Below are 9,065 nucleotides of genomic sequence, written 5' to 3' on the forward strand. Positions count from 1 at the left end.
CGGAAAATATATCAGGATAAGTTCATGCCAACAAACTCTGTGGTTTCAAAGGTGAGTTTTCTATAAATTCTGCTTAGTGTGTGATTTAAACCTGAAAATCAGTTCATGCCACTAAAAATGATTTCTATAACTACAGATTTTTATTCCTATGAATGATGGGGGTGCACATTGGTTTTTGGTGGTTGTTGAGTTTACTGAAAGAAAAGTTTATTGGTTGGACTCTTTACCTTCAGATGAAAGATATCATCCTAGGCGTCATTCAATTATTAGATTGGTATGCATGTGATCTATAGTTTGTTTTACATTCAAATTTATTGTTCGATTTTTTAATTCAAATTTTATATTTACTTTATATTTACTATTTGTGGCAGATTGTCAAGCTTGAGGAAATCCTGCTTCTTCCTTGTTTTGTTAATGTTGCTAATCTAATTGGTCATGATAACCTAATCACAAACTTCACCAGGATTGAACCTACGTGTCTCCCGCATCAGCGACCTGGATCGTAAGTATTGTTAACCCCTATCTCTATTAATGATTTTACTTAAACTACATATTAGTGTCGTACTAATGCAATTTTATGAATAATCATAGGAATGATTGTGGAGTGTGGGTTGCTAAATGGATGATTGAATGTCCATACAATAGTAACTATGGAGGCATAACTGTAAGTTGAATTAATGTCATGGTTTTTTGTAAAACATTTTTCAATCTAAGCAAATTTCTAATTCATCCACTGTTTTTTCATTATATGTAGGTTAACACTGCCACAAGGATGAAGCTTGCTTTATATCTCTGTCATTCATCTAATAATATGTTGTTACAATCACTATTGGCAAATGCTGCAAAGTATTGGGATGATATGCACAAGAAAAGGAAGGCTTTGGTTGATATCTGAAGTTTCAAGTTTGGTTCTTAGACTATGGGATGGGTGCTTGAAGATTGAATTTTTATTTTGGATATTTTGGTTTATTTTCTCTGTTTTGATTTTTGGTACTGTTGATTGTTAACCAGTGGGTTGTATTTTGCACAATATGGTCTTATATTTTGGATATGCTGTTTTATTCGGTTTGAAGTTTTATTTTGGATATTCTGTTGAATTTAGTTGACAGTGTTCTATTCTGGTGGATATTTTGGAGATTGTGGTTTATTCGGTTTTAAGATTTATTATATGTTTGTCTTAAGCTGTAGGTATCTCATGCTATTATCCAATTTCATGCTATGTTTTTGACTTAAATACATGAGATAACTATTTGATTTATTTGTTTGTTTCATACAATTTTCAAAACATTATATATATATATGTTGGGAACATACCTCTTAGTTCTATGTCTATGTAAAATTGATATGAATCACCTTTCCTTCTTAACATTTTTGACTTCAAGTCTAATCACCATGTTGCATGCATATTCATGTAACCTGTTTCAAATTGCAATAAAACATAAGTTGCTGTAATTATCACCTAATAAACATACATTTGGCATTGTAACAAAAGTTGGTATTGGAAATAGACATTTTTCATGTATTTAATCAAAACTATTTAAAAATTGGATAATCAATATCAAAAATGTTATTGTCCAAAATTACACAACATTGTTCTGTAAAAGTTGGATCATCTTCGTTAAAGTTACCAAAACTTATTAAAGTTACACCTTTCTCATGATAACTTACAAAACTTATACATCTTTCACATCAGGTACATTCAACAACCTTTAATGGGACTTGTGTGATCAGTTAATGTACATTGAACAGATTAAAAAAGTTGCATGTTTCTCATTACATGACATAAATAATAGCTTATGAATAGTTAGGTAACTTAAGCTTGGAGCAACCTTTAAAAGTTAATTGGAATTGTTTAAAAAGTTTCATCTTTCTCATTACATTGCATAAATCATAGCTTATCAAAAATTAAGTAACATTGAATAGCCTCCAAAAGTTAATGTACCATGTTTTACTCAAGTAAAAAAGATTACAATATTCAATTTGAAAATTGTTACTGTACTACAGCTTAATTTGGTATATATTATTCAACTATAACACTGAGCATTAGCTAAAATATAGCAATGACTTCATATCATTAACTAGTGCTTATTCAACTCAAATACATATCACTAACTATAAACTTAACATTACAAAACTTGATTTGTTTACCCTTCAAGCCCTTCTACATTGTCTGTTTTCCAGTTCAAACCTCGTAAACACAGGATTCCTTAATTGGGATCAGAGTGGAATATTGCCATCCATTATTTATCTGCATGATATGTGAACAATAACTGATCAAATAATTCAGAATAGCACACTAATATCACATTCAAATTAACATAAGCACACTAATTAAGTGTGAATAATATCACAGTCCAATTTCAACCCTAATCACCAGCTCAAATGACATCAAATTCAGAATTTTAAGATTTTGATAACACAGTATTCCTCAATTGGGATCAGAGTGAATAGATTGTCATCCATTACTTAACTGCAGTATATATGAACAATAATTGATGCAATAAGTCAGGAAATACCACACTAATATCACAGTCAAATTCACAATACCATACTTATTTTTCCTATGAATAATATCATAGTCTAATTTCACAATTAAAATGGCTTACAAATCGTAATCCCCAATTCAAATGAAACCATAATTCCCAACCCATAAATAACAGTATCAGCATATATACATTCAAAAATCAAATGAATTCAAATAAAATTGACAAACAGAATTTAACAATTTGATAAATACAAAACCAAATCCCCAATTCCAAACTTTATGGTTGAGAATTGAAATCAACTACAATATATATAACGACCCTAATCCCCAAATGGATGGTTTATGCAGTAAGAATTCAAAGCAACTTCAATTAAAAATGCAACCCTAATCCCCAATTCGATCGATACAGGGTAACAATTTGAATCAACTTCAATTAACGATGTAAACCCTAAATTGATAATTTCAGAGGCTAAAATATACGAGCAATTACCTGTGAAGTACACTACGATGCTTGGAACCATAGAACAATCTTGCACTGAAAATAGTTGTTGGGTGAAGACAGATACGAATTACGCTTTAGTTTTTGGCGAATTACAAACGACCAGGAACCCAGATACGACATTGGGTGAGAAGTCGATAATGCTTTAGTTGGATATCAATGAAATAAAACGAATAAGACGAAGTCTGAGAGAGGCCAGAATAAAACGATGGATGACGAAGAAGAAGAAAGGAATGAACAATCGAAGAAGGAGAAGGACGAAGAAGGATGAACAATCGAAGAAGGAGAAGGACGAAGAAGGATGAACAAAATGGAGAACAGGTGGGAATTTGGGATTTAGGGTTTTCACTTTCAATTTTAATTTGTTCAAATAATAATGTTAAAAATGATAAATAAAAAAGTGTAAATGATTTATGATTTTAAATTGAAATTAAAAATGTTTTTGATTTGTATTTTTCATTTGATGGAGGACTCATATGCAATAAACAAAAGTTTATTAAGGAAAAAGAGACTCACCATGGACCTTAGTTGATGTGGCAATTAAATTGAATTCTATTGGTTAAAAGTTTGGAATGCACCCATACATTCCAAAGCTGGAATGCACCATAGAAGCTCCCAAAAAAAAAACATAAACCATGACTATGTATGATTTAGGAGGAAATGAGTTTAGCTGCAACACCAGCTCTTGCACGTGGAACACATATGAGATTATGTGCTCTTGGAACAGTAAGACCAGGTCTCTCATCCATGCTCACCTTAGCATCACTACCTTTACATATTTGTCCATTAGGGCCAGGTACTTGTAGATCAAAGCACTGAATAATTGATGCAAGTAGTGTGGCCATATTTGCAGTAGCCAAATTGGCTCCAGGACAAATTCTCCTTCCAGACCCAAATGGTAGAAGTGTGAAATGCTGACCCGCAAGGTCAATTGAAGCTGAGTCACCTGCGCCTTCACCGGCATTTTCCAAGAACCTCTCAGGACGGAATTCTAATGGTTTTTTCCAATATTTTGGGTCTCTTCCAACTGCCCATACATTTAAAAATACCATTGCTCCCTCTGGGATCACATAGCCGTTGATTTCACACTCTTGAGTACATTTTCTCTGAACCACAGGTAGTGGTGGGTGCATGCGGAATGTTTCCTTCACAATGGCTCTAATGTATTGAAGATTCTGAATATCTAATTCATCAACAAGTTTATCTCCCACAATAGATTCGACCTCCTCCAAAGCTTTCTTTAATACCCTCGGATTATTTATTGATGAGCTCTGCCAATGCCCATTCTGTTGACGCAGCCGTGGAGTCTGTCCCAGCAGAGAAGAAATCCTACAAACAAACAAAATTAGTTTAATTGACATATATCGAAGAGTCAATTTGGTAGGGAAGACAATTTGATCCATATACACTGGGTACCCGCAAAAATTACTCAGATATTCTGTTATATATACTATTATTATTATCTACTTATATCTTTATTCTATTTTATATCATATTTTATCTCTATCTTCAAATAGACCTTAAGAGACTAAGAATACAATTGAAATCAGAACTACTTAGAATATTGATTTTTTGTTGTTGTGTAAATCAGGTATTCTCTGCGCGCAACTGCAGAGACTAATTCCACGAGTTTTGTGAGACCCAAATTGGTGCAAACTCATCTCCCTAAGAGTTTAAACACTGCTGCATGCCAACATGACAACATATATATTAGTAGAAATTGACATCAATTTGCAGCAGTGTTAAAATATAGAATAAACCTGTTTTAACCTAAATTGGTGGCAAACTCTCCCCAAGAGTTTTAATCAATTGAGGTAAGTTCAGAGAGAGATACTTTAATATGTTATATGATTACATTAATGAATATATGTCGACTACCAATAATAAATTGATTCAAGTGGTAAAATTGTTGGACATCTTCAACAGAATATCAGTCAGTGCTAAATGGTGGTAAAACTTCACACTTATATATTATATTTTGAGTATAATTTAATTGGAATGCATGTTGTTACTATTAAAAAAAAACATATATGCATCCAATAACCTCTAACGATATAGATGTTTGTAAAATTATTTTAGAAGTAGTAATATAGGAGAGTAGATTGTCTCCCATTATGTTTTCCTCCGATCCAATCTAAGCCTTTCATTGAAAAAAAAAATTAAAAAGAAAAAAGAAAAACATGAATGGATAAGATTTTAATGTTACTGATGAAAATTGCCCCCTCTCCGATAAATAGTACACTGGAGGGAATCCTTACTCATAATACAGTACAATGATTAGAAATATTCAATGTACGAATAACTATTTTCAACATTAAAACAATATAGTACAAAGTGACACAATGATTAGAAATAATTCAATGTACGAATAATTGTTTTCAACATAAAAACAATTATTTTTAAAAGTAGTAATATAGTACAAAGTAACACAATGATTAGAAATAATTCAATATACGAATAATTGTTTTCGACATAAAAACTTAGATTTTCAGATATAAAATATTCATGAGTTTTCAAATTGTATCATATCGAATTTATTATTTCGGGGCATAAAATTTAATGTATTTTGTATATATAATAAAAAAGTATTTTATAAAAATACTGCATTATTGTTGGTATTTTTAAAATGTTTATGAGTTTTTAAAATTTTATGATATCGACTCTATATGTCAATTACAAATCAACATAACATGAAAGAAATCTTTATGTAGATAACAAAAATAATGAGATCAGTTGGTTAGTGGGCTCAATATTTATGTGTCACTTCAGATAAGATTTTTAATTTTGGTTTTTGGTATTGTTTAAATCAATGTTTTAAAAATGAGACCGGAGATTAAACTGGGTGATTTCTGCATCATGATTCAATTGGTTGGACCAATTGAACCGTTATAGAACTGATTGAACCGGAATAATAATTAAATATAATATTAAACTTCATATATAATAATTTTATAAATAAATTTCACTAATAAAATTCTTCCAAATAATAATAATAATAATAATAATAATAATAATAATAATAATAATAACAGTAGTTTTCTCTTGTTAAAAAAAAATAGTAGATTTCTACTTCAAGCTCCATCTCTTTTCCAGTTTCCTACTTCTTTTCTATCTTTGTGAAGCAATAGCATGCACTGGCCTGTGGAATATGACCAGACGCCGGTAACCTGGGTCCGGTTCATCTGGTTTTTACCGGTTCACTCTAATTTTTTTTCGGTTTTTGTCAGTACCTCTAACTAGCGGTTTTGGAAAGTTGTCCAAATTGCTACTTGGTCCGATTCTCGGTCAAATCGATTGAACTGGCTGGTCCAATTTTAAAAACATAGAGTTTAAATTGATTTCTTTAATCTTAGTTAAAAATTAATAATTATTGTAATGTTACTTACCACGACAAGACCCTTGATTTGTTCCTTGGTAATTTTGATCTCCATGGTCTCATCCTGAGCAAATTCAAGCAAACTATCAAGAAAAACTACATTCTCCTCCTCCTCACCAACTAGAACTTCTCCATTCTTTCTTTTGTTCACAATCTCTTGTCTTTTCTTGATAACCCTTTCAATGATAGGATCATACATACTTATTAAAAATAGCATCAATCCTCTGCTCATAGTCTCCAAATTTCTTGAAAATCTGCATAGGCCAAATGAAATCAGTAACACTATATTCCCCAAAGATCTCAAGCACATCACGAGCAATATTTCTAACTTCCTCAGTCTCACCCAACATCATGGTTGAGATTGTACTGTTTGTCCACCTGAGAAGCTCCTCAGTGACATTAAGTGGCTGTTGAGTTTCAGCATTGTTAGCCATAACCATAAGAAACTTACGGATTTCTTTGCTCCTCAAGGGTCTCAACTTATTGATGGTGGTTGCGTTAAGGAGATCGTTCATTATAAGTTTCCTAATGAATTTCCAGTAAGGTCCAAAGGGAGCCATAGCAACAGAGTTATCATAGGTTAAACGTTTAATAGCAGAGGTTTGGAACCTTGTGTTAAAGGAAATAGCTTCATGTGTTTGAAGAAAGAGTTTGAACAATTCAGGGGTTGAAGCTACAACAGTAGGCATGGAACCAAAGTAAAGAGAGAACAAAGGGCCGTTACTTTCTGCTAAATGGAGTAGAGAGTGTGGTGAAGAAGAGGGCTGTTCAAAAGGTGAAGATGACCAATGAATGGAAGACGAGGTCTTGGAGTTGGAGGATTTGGAAGGTGGCGAAGTGCTTTTGATTTAGCGGTGGGTTTTGGACGCAAATGAATAAACAGAGCAATGACCAATAATGCAATTGCAATTTCAACTAACATTGTTGCAGATTTGCTAACTGATTTGTGTGTGTTAGCATGAGAAAATACCTTTCCTTTTATAATCGGTCCTTATTATAAGCCTCCATTGATAATTTTCATGCATATTTTAAAAAAGTTGATAGTATAATTAATGTGTACTTTTTGAGTATTAGAGACGGAGGGAGTAAAGCTTTAAGACCTTCAAATTTTCAAAGTATGTTGAGATTTGAGAGGCCTTAGAGCATACTCTCTGATCTTTATTATAAGAAAAAATTTATTTTTTAGGTTCACATAATGTCTTATGAATCTAGTATATATTATAAGCTAGATACATTAAATATTCTATGAACCTAAAAAGTAAAACTTTTCTGATAATAAGGATAAGAAGGAGTCTTGCAACAAATACAAATGTAGTATAGTGTTTAGACACACATAAATATTCACATTATTTATTTATTTTAGGCTTAATTAGTAAAATAGTCCCTTAAAGATATTTTTGGTTTCACATAGGTCCCTTAAAGATATTTTTGGTTTCACATAGGTCCCTTAAAGAAAAAAATGTCCGAATAGGTTCCTTAAAGAAAAAAAGTCCGAATAGGTCCTTTAAAGACATCTCCGTTAATCAGTTTGGTCCTTTCCGTCCATTTTTTCGAAGACCAAACTGATTAACAGAGATGTCTTTAAGGGACCAAACTGATTAACGAAGATGTCTTTAAGGGACCTATTCGGACCTTTTTTACTTTAAAGGACCTATTTGGTCCTTTTTTCCTTTAAGGAACCATTGTGAAACCAAAAATATCTTTAAGGGACCATTTTACTAATTAAGTCTACTATTAATTATTAACAGGTTCTCTAAGTTAAGACTTAAGAGAGATAACACTTCAAAATAAAAAATAAAAAAAAAAAATTGAACAGTGTATCATTTCCACGAACTCCAGTGGCCACTATCGTCACAAGCAAATGAGTAATGTATAGCTGGGCACACTCAAATGAATGAAGAAAGAGAAAATATAAAAGAAATTAATAATGAGTATTTTTAAAAGGTGAATACTCCGGTACACATATTATGTGAATATATACCGGTATACGATTTAAGTGGATGACTGTCACTGATTCACAAATAATATTTAATATAGAAAAATTAATAAATTTCATTTGTAAACCAATCAGAATCATCCACATCAACAAATATACTAGTACATATCCATATAATATGTGTACAAAAGAATTTACCTTTTTATATAGGCTTAATTAGTAAAATAGTCCCTTAAAGACATTTTTTGTTTCACATTGGTCCCTTAAAGAAAAAAAAGGTTCGAATAGGTCCTTTAAAGAAAAAAAAGGTTCGAATAGGTCCATTAAAGACATTTCCGTTAATCAGTTTGGTCCTTTCCATCTATTTTTTCGAGGACCAAACTGATTAACGGAGATGTCTTTAAGGGACCTATTCGGACATTTTTTTCTTTAAGGGACCTATTCGGTCCTTTTTTCCCTTTAAGGGACCAACGTGAAACCAAAAATGTCTTTAAGGGACCATCTTAATTAGTAGGTAAAACATTAAAATTATGAGATGATGTGACTCAATAGATAAGAAACTATTAATGTCCCGGTGAGCTTATCTTAGTTGGTATAAGGACATTACATTATATGTGTAGGAGGCGGGGTTCGAACCGCAGATACTCCACTTATTCACCTTTAAGATGAATTTACTAGTTACTAAACTACTTGACAAAAAAAAAATCTTTTAATACTTAATAGTAGCGAGAATGTATTCTCTCAAAAAAAATTTATGTTACTCAATTGT

General features: G+C 31.8%; 1 pseudogene; it reads right to left on the reverse strand.

Moving 5' to 3' along the window:
* Positions 1 to 1,930: 1,930 nt before the first annotated feature.
* On the reverse strand, positions 1,931 to 7,458 carry LOC123918473 (annotated as a pseudogene).
* Between the last annotated feature and the right edge of the window lie 1,607 nt (positions 7,459 to 9,065).

The sequence above is a fragment of the Trifolium pratense genome, linkage group LG3, assembly GCF_020283565.1.
Source record: "Trifolium pratense cultivar HEN17-A07 linkage group LG3, ARS_RC_1.1, whole genome shotgun sequence".
In the NCBI taxonomy this organism is placed as follows: Eukaryota; Viridiplantae; Streptophyta; class Magnoliopsida; order Fabales; family Fabaceae; genus Trifolium; species Trifolium pratense.